Raw genomic sequence first — 11,913 nt, 5'->3', positions numbered from 1 at the left:
GAGGAATCATGCATCGCCATTGGGAGAGGTGGAGGGAGGCGGAGGTGGGGGGAGAAAAAGAAAATGATCTTTGTTTCTAATGAATAATGTTTGAAAATGACCAAATAAAATAATGTATTAAAAAAAAAAGAATTGATACTAAAAAGAACAGGAGGCTCAGTGGATTGAGAGCTTGGCCTAGAAATCCTGGGTTCAAATCTGGCCTCAGACCCTTCCTAGCTGTGTGACCCTGGGCAAATCACTTAATCTCCAGATCCTAGCCCTTATCTCTCTCTTCTGCTTTGGAACCAATACACAGTGTTGATTCTAAGAGAAGTTAAGGGTTTTTTATTTTTTTAATTGATATGAAGAAGGAAGATAAGGGTTTAAAAGAAAGTTTGTTAAACTGAATTGCATTACAAAAAGCCAAATGAAGACACAGGAAACATTGGGATAATGCTGTAACAGAAGAAAATGTCAAGTATTAATTCTTTATTTTTCTAAGATGGGCACCATATAATTTCTTCAAATCCCTTCTCTGCCTGATGATCTTTGCCCTGTTTTTGAATTTGCTATTCAAAGTAGACCACAATGATGCAAATAATATGAAGGACTATCAATATGACTATATACTAGTTAATACATACATTTAAATATATATTTTAAAAAGAACAATACACTCTAAAACTCATACCTTTCGATTCAGCAATGCCCTTACTAAGTCTATACCACAAAGATATTTTTTTAAAAGGGGAGGGAAAGGACCCCTATGTATAAAATATCTATATCAGCTCATTTCCTAATAGGAAAATAAGGGATGACCCTCTATTTGGGAATACTAGACAAATTAAGACATAGCAATTAATTGGAATATTGTGCTTTAAGAAATAACCAAATAGGTTGATTCCAAGATGGAAGGTAAGGGTTTAAAAAAAAAGAATATAACCAAATAGTTTCAGAGAAACCCAGGAAAACTTCTGAACTGATACAGAGTAAAGTTAGCAGAACTAGGAGAACAAATTTATACAATGGCAACACCATTATAAAGAAAAACAACTCTGAAAAACTTTATACCTGATTCATGCAATGATAAGCTACAATTCAAAAATGTAACCCTCTTCTAAGACTTGATGAGCTTAAGGGGAAGAGTGAGATATACATTTTATACATGGCCAGTGTGGGAATTTTTCTGGGCTATGGATATTTGTTTTGAGGGTATTTTTTTTTAAACCCTTACCTTGGGGGAAGCTGGGTGGCTCAGTGGATTAAGAGTCAAGCCCAGACGACAAAAGAATATCTACCCTTTGACCCAGCCATAGCACTGCTGGGTCTGTACCCCAAAGAGATAATGGACACAAAGACTTGTACAAAAATATTCATAGCTGCGCTCTTTGTGGTGGCCAAAAATTGGAAAATGAGGGGATGCCCTTCAATTGGGGAATGGCTGAACAAACTGTGGTATATGTTGGTGATGGAGTACTATTGTGCTAAAAGGAATAATAAAGTGGAGAAGTTCCATGGAGACTGGAACGACCTCCAGGAAGTGATGCAGAGCGAGAGGAGCAGAACCAGGAGAACATTGTACACAGAGACTAATACACTGTGGTATAATCGAACGTAATGGACTTCTCCATTAGTGGCGGTGTAATGTCCATGAACAACTTGCAGGGATCCAGGAGAAAAAAACACCATTCATAAGCAAAGGATAAACTATGGGAGTGGAAACACCGAGAAAAAGCAACTGCCTGAATACAGAGGTTGAGGGAACATGACAGAGGATAGACTCTAAATGAACACTCTAATGCAAATACTATCAACAAAGCAATGGGTTCAAATCAAGAAAACATCTAATGCCCAGTGGATTTACGCGTCGGCTATGGGGGGTGGGGGGGAGGAAAAGAAAATGATCTATGTCTTTAACGAATAATGCTTGGAAATGATCAAATAAAATATATTAAAAAAAAAAAAAGAGTCAAGCCCAGAGATGGGAGGCCCTGGGTTCAAATATGACCTCAGATACTTCCTAGCTATATGGCTCTAAAAATAAATAAATAAAAATAAAACCCTTATCGTCTATCTTAGAATCAATAGTAAGGATCAGTACCAAGAGCAGAAGAATGGTAAGTGCTAGGCAATGGGGGTTAAGTGACTTGCCCAGGGGTCACACAGCTAGGAAGGGTCTGAGACCAGACTCTCTAGGACAGCGGTTCTCAACCTGTGGGTCGCGACCCTGGCAGGGGTTGAATGACCAAAACACAGGGGTCGCCTAAAGTCATCAGAAAATACATATTTCCGATGGCTTTAGCCACTGAGAAATTGCGCTACTTTACATCAAAATCTCGGAAAGAACAGGGACCCTGCTGCCCGCACATTGTACTAATATTAGTTACCTATCAGCAGCTCTCCCCCTGTGAGGGGCGATGGATTTCCCCTATTGCCTGGAGACCGGACTCAAACAGAGACCCAGAGAGAGCACCCGGGTGCTGGCTCTGGAGGGGTTAAGAATGAGTCCTGGAGAGGATAACGGAGCTGAGTAACCCCAGCAAAGTGAAGCCTCAGCTTGAGCTGGAGGGAGACGACAGGAAGAAGAAGGCAGCGTCTGCCAACCCCTCCCCAGGCAGGACTTACCTCCCACCCCAGCGCTCAGGCTGCCTCCTGCTGGATTAATATTTCTCAACATATAATTAAATATTGTTTTTGTGATTAAATTATGTTTGATTTGTAGCAATGAGAACACATAATGCACATCAGGTATTTACATTCCGAATCATAACTGTAGCAAAATTACAGTTTTGAAGTAGCCACCAAAATAATGTTTTGGTTTGGGGTCACTGCAACATGAGGAACTGTATTGTGGAGTCACGGCATTAGAAAGGTTGAGAACCACTGCTATAGGACCTCCCATCTCTAGGCCTGGTTCTCAATCCACTGAGTCACCCAGCTGCCCCCTTTAATTTTTATTTTTAAAAAACCCTTATACATATTTGAACCCAGGATCTCTCTTCTTCAACCTTGGTGTATCTACTGAGCTATGTAACTTCCCCAACAGTATCCTTTTTTTTTCTCCCCAAATTGTTCATTTGGGCAGGGGGTGGGAAGGAGAGCTAAAGGCTTATTTTTTTTTAAACCCTTACCAATTACCAAATTACCAATTACCAATACCTTACTGTGTATTGGTTCCAAGGCAGAAGAGTGGTAAGGGCTAGGCAATGGGGGTCAAGTGACTTGCCCAGGGTCACCCAGCTGGGAAGTGGCTCAGGCCAGATTTGAACCTAGGACCTCCCGTCTCTAGGACTGGCTCTCAATCCACTGAGCTGCCCACCTGTCCCCCTAAAGGCTTATTTTTAAAAATTAAATTTTCATATCAAAAGACATAGTAACATTAACATTTTTAAAATTTAAGAATAGTATTAATTTTATATAATAGCAAGTGTACTGAGTAGAAGAATTTACAAGGAGTTGTTTATTGATATTTCATAAAATAAATAAGTAATCCATGCATATGCCTTGGTTATTAATGAAGCCTGATCCCCTGGGTGATAAAGCAATTTGCAGTCTTCTAGGATGCAAGACAGGTGGCAGCACAGATCAGCCTGACAAGCCTCCACAGGAGTAGGAGTTCCTTTTCTATGTCTCTGTTCCAGTCTAATTTCTATCTGAGTGCCAAGGGACTGCAGGGAATTGCAGGGATGAATGATTGACAGACACCAAGTTACTCTACCCTCTGGAAGAAGACAGCTGGGTGGGGGAAAGTCTTCTTGGTACCAGAGTCTCTCTGACTGTTGTGACAGTTAACCATTTAAGCAAGCTAAACTCAATAAATAGCAAAAGGATCCAAAGGAAAGGCAGTGCCTTCCTGATTGGGGAGCTGTCACTATTCTCGCCTGAAAGGACATATGCTGAGTGGTTTTCTTATTGACAGCAGAGCAATCCAAACCCGGAGCCCAGCTCACATTGCCGTGTGTGCACCATTAGAGAAAGCTAGACTCCAAGGCAACACACTGTGTTCAACCAAATGGTCGAGAGGACTGACAAAGCAGAATGTGGCAAATCCAATAAAACGTGAGAAGCTGGACACTAAAAAATTCGGCTTCTAGTTGGAAAGCAAGGTGACTCAGTGGATAGCACCCCACGTCTGGAGTCAGAAAGACTCATCTAGCTGAGTTCAAATTGATTCTAAGATGGAAAGTAAGGGTTTAAAAAACAAAAGAAAGGGGGAAAAATCTAATGTGAGCGGCAGAGAGGTGGAGATGGGAAGTCCTGGGTTCAAATATGAACTTGGAGACTGCCTAGACTGTGTGACCCTGGGCCAGCCACTTAACCCACATTGTCTTCCATCCTAGAAGACCGGAAATTGCTTTATCACCCAGGGGATCAGGCTTCACTAATAACCAAGGCATATGGATGGATTACTTATTGCATTTTATGAAATGTATTAAATATCCTTGTAAATTCTGCTCCATAGTACACTTGCTATTATGTAAAATTAATACTATTTTAAAATTAAAAATGTTTAATATTACTATATCATTTGGTATGAAAATTTAATTTTTAAAAATAAGCCTTTATCACCCTTCTGTCTTGGGAATGGATCTGAAGTGTAGGTTCTAAGACAGAAGGTAAAGGTTTTTAAGAAACAAAACAAAACGAGGCCTTAATGTGTCAGGCACTCTGCTAAATGTTTTACAAACGTTATCTCATCTGATCTCACTATTCATCAATCCAGTGGAAAGCTAGCCATGGAAGTTCAGACAGGACAGGGAGATCTGCCCCCATCACAAATCTAAAATTAAGAGCAGTAAAATATTCTACTTTATCGCCTACTGTCTTGTTTTCTTAGCATCCCTTCTGGGTCACTACCCCCAGGCACTGAAAGATTCCAGAGCTCCTCTAGGGAAGTCTGTGCCTCCCCCAACTTGGGGGAGGAGGTACCAGTCACAGAACAGGCTGAACATACCTGGGATTGCCAAGAGGTTATGAAGAGAAGGAAGATTGCTAAATTACTGGGGAAAGGGGGACCTACTTGCAAGGTGGAGATTTTTTTTAAACCCTTATCTTTAGTCTTAGATTCAATACCATGTATTGGTTCCAAGGCAAAACAGTGGTAAAAGCTAGGCAATTGGGGTTAAGTGTCTTGCCCCTGCTAGGAAGTATCTGAGGTGAGATTTGAGTTCAGGACCTCCCCTCTCCAGGCCTGGCTATCTATTCACTGAGTCACCTAACTGGGATCACATTTTCTTTCCCTCCCTCCTTCCCTCCTTCCCTCCTTCCCTCCTTCCCTCCTTCCCACTCTTTCTTTCTTTCTTTCTTTCTTTCTTTCTTTCTTTCTTTCTTTCTTTCTTTCTTTCTTTCTTTCTTTCTTTCTTTCTTTCTTTCTTTCTTTCTTCCTTTCTTTCTTTCTTTCTTTCTTTCTTCCTTTCTTCCTTTCTTCCTTTCTTCCTTCCTTCCTTCCTTCCTTCCTTCCTTCCTTCCTTCCTTCCTCATTGGTTCCAAAGCAGAAGAGAGGTAAGGGCTGGACAATAGTGGGTAAGTGACTTGCCTAGTGTTACACAGCTAGGAAGTGTCTGAAGCTATATTTGAACTCAGGACTTCTCGTCTCTAAGCCTGACTCTATCCACTGAGCTACCTAGCTGTTCTCTTGTTAGGAAAATCTTTACAAAATGAAGTGAGTGCTTATGTACGGTTCAAGAGAAGAGTATCTGAAGTGAAACGCCTCATCTGATGGCTTGGACCTTATTCTTTTTCAACCTGGTACATTAGCTCTTTTTCATGCTCTATTTATTACCCTTAGGTAAGGATCTTACTGTTTTGGCTCAAACCAGAAAAGTGAAACAAACCTTCAAACCCTGGCTTAGACAATGTAGCTATCTGCTGCTTTGCTAACTCACTGGCAACAGTTAGACCAGAACTCCACCAAAGGTCTGATTCCATTCTGGGAGTTCTCCAGCCTTTGCAGAAAACACAGAAGCAATTAGTTCTGGAAGCAGGTGGAGTCAGCTTCTCCACCTCTGATTCATACATTTTCTTATTCTTTCAAAAGGCAGCTATGACATAATGGACAGGGGGCTGGACTAGGGGGAATTAGGAGATATGGGTTCAAATCCTTGCTTTGAGACGAATTAGTTGTGTGACCTGGGGGAAATTATCTCTCTGACCTTCAGTTTTTTCATTTGTAAAATGGAATTAATAATATCTGCTTACCCCATAGGTCAGAGACAACTAGAGGGCACAGAAGATAGAGTGCTAGACCTAGAGTCAGGAAGACTTGTCTTCTTGAGTTCAAATTTGGCCTCGGACACTTACTAACTGTGTGATCCTGGGTGAGTCACTTAACCCTTTTTGTTTCAGTTTCCTTGTCTGTAAAATAAGCTAGAAAAAAAAATGACAAATCTCTCCAGTATCTTTGTCTAAGAAAACCCCAGAAGGGTCACAAAGAGTCAGACACAACTGAAAAATAGCAACTTTACAGTTGCCTGTGCAACTTCCTTTCCGAGTGACTGTAAGCAAGTCTTTCCCTATGTCTCTCTGTCTATCTTTCTGTCTGTCTGTCTGTCTGTCTGTCTGTCTGTCTCTCTCTCTCTCTCTCTCTCTCTCTCTCTCTCTCTCTCACACACACACACACACACACACACACATACATTTCCGTCTGTCTCCCTCCTTCTCTCTCTGCCTCTGTCTTCCTCTTTTGACTTTGTTTCTCTCTCTCTCTCTCTCTCTCTCTCTCTCTCTCTCTCTGTTTCTCTCTGTCTCTGTCTATCTGTCTGCCTGCCTCTCCTAGGATCATTGATCTATACCCAGAAAAGACCCCAGAGGCCCCAAAATCCAATCCCTTAATTTGGCAGATAAGGAAGCTTAAGCTGAGAATGGTTTGGTGTTTTGCTGAAAGTCATACAATTACTAAGTTGAAAAGGTGTTTCTGATGAAAAATGAAAAAACAAACAAACAAACCAGGGTTCTTTCCAAGGGATTGGACCATCCCCTTCCATTTCATTACCTATAAAATGACGAAATAAAATGATCTCTAAGCTTCTTTAGAACCCTGAGAGCCTGTGGGACTATTGTCCAAATTAAATCTTTTTAATCAACAAAATTGCCTTTTCTCTCTTCCATCTTTACCTCCTGCTTCATGACCATTACAATACTTTATAAAATTAGTATTATTCCTGTTTAACTAGGTGGGCAATGAGAATCGCTAATGGAGAGAGATTCAACTGGTTTAGATGGTCGCTCCCATGCTGTCCTGCTTGGTGTGAAAGCCTTGGCACTGGACAAAGCCTTAGCCTCGACAGCCCTGTAATGGATAACAGAGGTGATGGCTGCAGGAGCTCCTCCTTCATGCCCAAATTGCTGGCCTCTGGATTTCCTAGTTCAGACAACAAATACAATGAAGGGACACGCTACTAAACTCAACACAACCAATGTATATGAAGCACTCACTGGGCTGGGCTTTGGGGGATTCCAGGACAGAACAAAACAGCCCTGCCCTCAAGAGCTCACATTCTACGGACATGTATGCAAATGCGTCTAATATAATACGAGGAGGAGAAAACCTCTAATTACTGGGTGGATCAAGGAACGCCTAGAAGAGGTGACAATCTGAGTTGAGGTTTGAAGAATTTATTGGAAGAAAATTACTGTCAAAGTATTATTAGGGTGTTAGGGTGATTTATATATGAATTCGCCCTTTGTCAAAGCTCGGGGTCTGGCCAAGGAGGTGTAATGGCCTGGGTCTTGTCTAGAACATCTGAGTTCTGAGGCAAAATGTCCTATTGTCCAGGAGGGGGCTCTCTTCCATCATAATGACCCAAATAATTTGTACACTTCCATCATTTATAAAGCTTTCCTCAAAACCCTATGAAGTAAATCTGCCTCAGACTCTTCCTAGCTGTGTAATCCTGGGCCAGTCACTTAAGCCCCTTTGCCTAATGGATATTTCTATATCAATTCCAAGACAGAAGGTAAGGATTAAAAAAAAATCCAATGAAGCAGATATTGTACCATTTACAGTGATAGCCAGCCATAGACCTGAAGTCTTTATGAATTCAAATCTGACCTGAGACACTTACTGGCTATATCATCCGGGGCCAGACACTTAACCTGTTTGCCTCAGTTTCCTAATCTGTAATTTGAGCTAGAGAAGGAAATGGCAAACCAGTTCTAGTATCTTTGCCAAGAAAACCTCAAAAGGGGTCACAAAGAATCAGACATGACTGAAAAATATCTCAGCAACCACAACATAAGCAGAACACTGAAGGCTTTGTCAAGTAGGTGCAAGTTATTTCTGGGGTTTTGCCCCATACTGGAAACCCTGGAAAACTTTTACAGTGGGTGAGGAGGATGTGGTGAAGTTCCAGCCTGAGTATGGTTAGTGAGGGAGACCCCAAAGTAGGAAATGGAAATCAGCATGTTTTCCTACTATAAAAAAGAATACTGGAATAAGAGCTAGAAGTTAGGCTCAAATTTGGACTTCATAAATAATCTAAGAGAAACATGTAACGGGGGAGGTAAGTGGCTCAGTGGATTGAGAGCCAAGCCTAGAGCTGGGAGGTCCTGGAGTCAGGAAGGTTCGAGTTCAAATCCAGCCTCAGATACTTACTACCTGTGTGACTCTAGGCAAGTCACTTAATCCTGTTTGCCTCAGTCTCATCTTGTTAAAAGAGTTCGAGAAGGAAATGGAAAACTCCTCGGCTATGTCTGCCAAGATAACTCCAAATGGGGTCATGAAGAGTTGGACATGACTGAAAAATGACTTTACAGTAACAGTTTACTAAGGAAAAGAACACTGACAGTATGTGTGGTAGGTGAGGCATCAGAATAGGCTTTCCATAATAGATAGGAGCCTTTCTCAAATAAATGTTTTTGTTTTTTCTTTCCCCCTGGGTCACACAGCTAGAAAGTGTCTGAGGTCAGATTTGAACCCAAGGCCTCTTGTCTCCAGTCCTGGTACTTTTCCCACTGAACCACCTAGCTGCCCTCCCTCCTTTATAAAAATAACCAACATGTTATCAACTTTAAAGCTAATTTTACAGCCAAAACACAAGCCAAAACTAATCTAGGAGAGATGTAGCAGTGTTGCTTCTAGATTATTTTAAATTATAAGCAGGGAGGAAAACTTATGTCTTATTACATGCTGCCACAATTACTCTCTTTCAATGAAAAAAAAACTTTTAAAAAAGTACTATAAAAATAGAGTTTATGTACCAGGTGACAGAATGCACATCCATGGTTGTATGTACCATAAAGTTATCCTGTTTAATGAATTAATTAAAAACCCAATTTTCGTTCATTTATTCATGATCGTGACAAACATTTATAGGTGCCTACTGTGTGCAGAGCAGTGTATTAGATAGTGGGGAGATAAAAGTTAAAACTTGTGCCAGGCCTTATAGAGCTTTTGGTCTTATGGGAGGATGATACAGAGAACCATAATACACAGTCATACAGGGAAAGGCAGAAAAAGGAAGTACTATTTGAAGTCTGAGCAGGAAAGCTTCCTAGTGGAGGCGGCATTTGAATTGAGCTTTAAAGGCTAGACAGGATTAAGCTTTCCCTTCCCTTAGAGGAATGTAAGTTCTTTGAGAGCAGGGACCATTTTCTTCCCAGTTGTGTATGTCCAGTGCCCAAGCACGAAGGCTTTGCCCAGAGTAGGTGTTTAATGTTTGCTGAGTTGAAGTCAAGAGGCACAGAGAGGGAGTGGGGAGAGGTCAGGAACAGCATGAGCAAAGGCAGAGAAATGGGAAAACAGGGTATGCTGTGGGGTGGAGACTGGGGAGAGGAAGCCATTGTAGTTAGGCTTTAGAGAAAGGAGAGAGATGAGGTAAAATAGGAAAGGTAGGATGGTGCCAGCTTGAGGAGGGCATGAATTCTAGGCAAAAGTTTCACCTTTCCAGGTTTTGAGTAGGGGTGTGATAAAATCAGATCTATGCATAAAAAGCCTATTCTGGCAGCAGTGTGGAGGACGGATTGGGGGAAAGGAAGAAAAGAGGCTGAAAAATGTATTGGGAGATTATAATAAAAAGGTATTCATATATCAGTAAAGGCAAGTACTAAGAAGTGTCAGGAATAGCGAAGAGGGGATCAACGCAAGAGACATTACAAGTGACGAACTGACACTTTGTAAACTGATAAGATCACCCAAGGATCTTATTTGTTTATTTGTTTTTGTTTTTTTTTATCCTTACTTTCCATCTTAGAATTAGTAATACATATTGATTCTAAGGCAGAAGAATGGTAAGGGCTAGGCAATGGGGATTAAGTGACTTGTCCAGCATCACACAGCTAGGAAGTATCTGAGGTCACATCTGAACCCAAGACCTTCTGTTCTCTGTGTCTGATTCTCTATCCACTGAGCCACCAAGCTACCTGACTCAGAGATTTTTTAACTTGATTATCAAAGTCAGAAATCGTGAAATTGGAAAGAATGGAAAGTTTTTGGGTTTTTTGGGGGGGGAGGTTTGGAGAAGAAAGAGGGTTTTCTATTCACTTTAGATTCAAAACGTTATGCAAATGTATTTTTAATTGGTACAAATTTTTTCTTTTTAAAATTTAAAAATATTTTTCCATGGTTACATGATTCATTTTCTCTCCCTCCCCCTTTTGGAGCTGACAAGCAAGTCCCACTGGGTTATATATGTGTTATCACTTGATACCCTATTTCCATATGAAGAATGGAAAGTTTAATGGTAAAGATACCTTGATTTTGAACATGATGAGTTTTAGTTGCTTGTGAAATATCCAAGTGGAAAGGTAAGTTTGAAATTCAGAAAAGAAATTAGTGGTGGAGAAAGAGATTTGGGAATATTCTGCTTAGGGATGGTAGATGTAGCCATGTTAGCAAATGTAGCAGATGAGGTTGTCAAGAGAGATGAGGGGGAGAGACAAAGGACAGAGACAGAGACTGGAGATAAGAGGGTCAGGGTAGAGTCTTAGGGAAAAACTTACATTAAATGTTGGGGAGAGAATAAGAAGTCAATAAATAGGCTAGAGAAGCCATGGTTAGAATGTAAAAGGAGAAAGAGAAGGATGTGGTTACTATAAAACCAAGGGGTAAACATGTGGGTCAACTACATCAAAAACTATAGAGAGGTCCAATGATGATGAGGACTGAAAAAAACCCCCAATGGATTTGTTGAATGGCTTGACTCTTGAGTTTTTCAGTAGAATAGACAGCTCAGTGAGAAGGCTTGATTGCAAGGGGTTAATAAGAGAGTGGATAATGAAATGGAGAGGTAACAGGTGTGGACAATTTTTTCAAGAACTTTAGCAATGAAGGATAGAGATGGTACTGTATATTTCATATGTGGCATCTCTTATTCTTGCCCTACTGCTTCCTTAAACTCTTTTCCTGGGAGTCAAGAGTGGCACTGTCACTTATACACCTGATGGAGATAGCATTACCCTCAGCAGGATAATCTTATTCAAAGGAGATCCTTCAGCTAGAGCTAATGAAAATAACTTGTTTTGATAATTTCACTATCAAATCTCATTTTTCTATTCAAGGTTAACCTTTGAGTACTTTTGTTGTTCAGTAGTGTCTGACTCTTCTCCACCCACTTGGGGTTTTCTTTGGTAAAGACTGTAAGAGAGGAATTTGTAAAGAGAGAAATCAGATCCAGTGGAACAAGGAGCAGCTCACATGGGGGAGGGGCAAGAAGAAAAAAAATCCAGCATTCCAGTGAGAGAACAGAAGCTGAGAGAACTCAAAAACTGCCAGCTCACTTCATCCCTCCAGCTGAGAGCTTGAGAAGAGGATCTTTCTAAGCTGGGTCCCTCTGGATATCAACTGTTTCCCAGTGAATCCCTGAAATCTCTCACTCAGCTTAAAATATAGTAGCCTGGGACTTTGAAGGAAGCCGTCTACTGAGAAATCTCCCCCAAAGATCTATTCCCCACCTCTCTCCCTAACTTGTCCTGGATGCCATTCCTCAAGCCAGG

The 11,913-nt window shown here is 40.9% G+C and overlaps 1 pseudogene; it reads left to right on the top strand.

The window, feature by feature from the left end:
• The first annotated feature begins 7,174 nt into the window (after nt 1-7,174).
• The window catches only part of LOC103100291 (G1/S-specific cyclin-E2-like), a 60,011-nt pseudogene continuing 55,272 nt past the window's right edge, over nt 7,175-11,913 (top strand).

Source organism: Monodelphis domestica, chromosome 8 (assembly GCF_027887165.1).
Source record: "Monodelphis domestica isolate mMonDom1 chromosome 8, mMonDom1.pri, whole genome shotgun sequence".
Classification (NCBI taxonomy): Eukaryota; Metazoa; Chordata; class Mammalia; order Didelphimorphia; family Didelphidae; genus Monodelphis; species Monodelphis domestica.
This window is presented reverse-complemented; position numbering and strand designations above follow the sequence as displayed.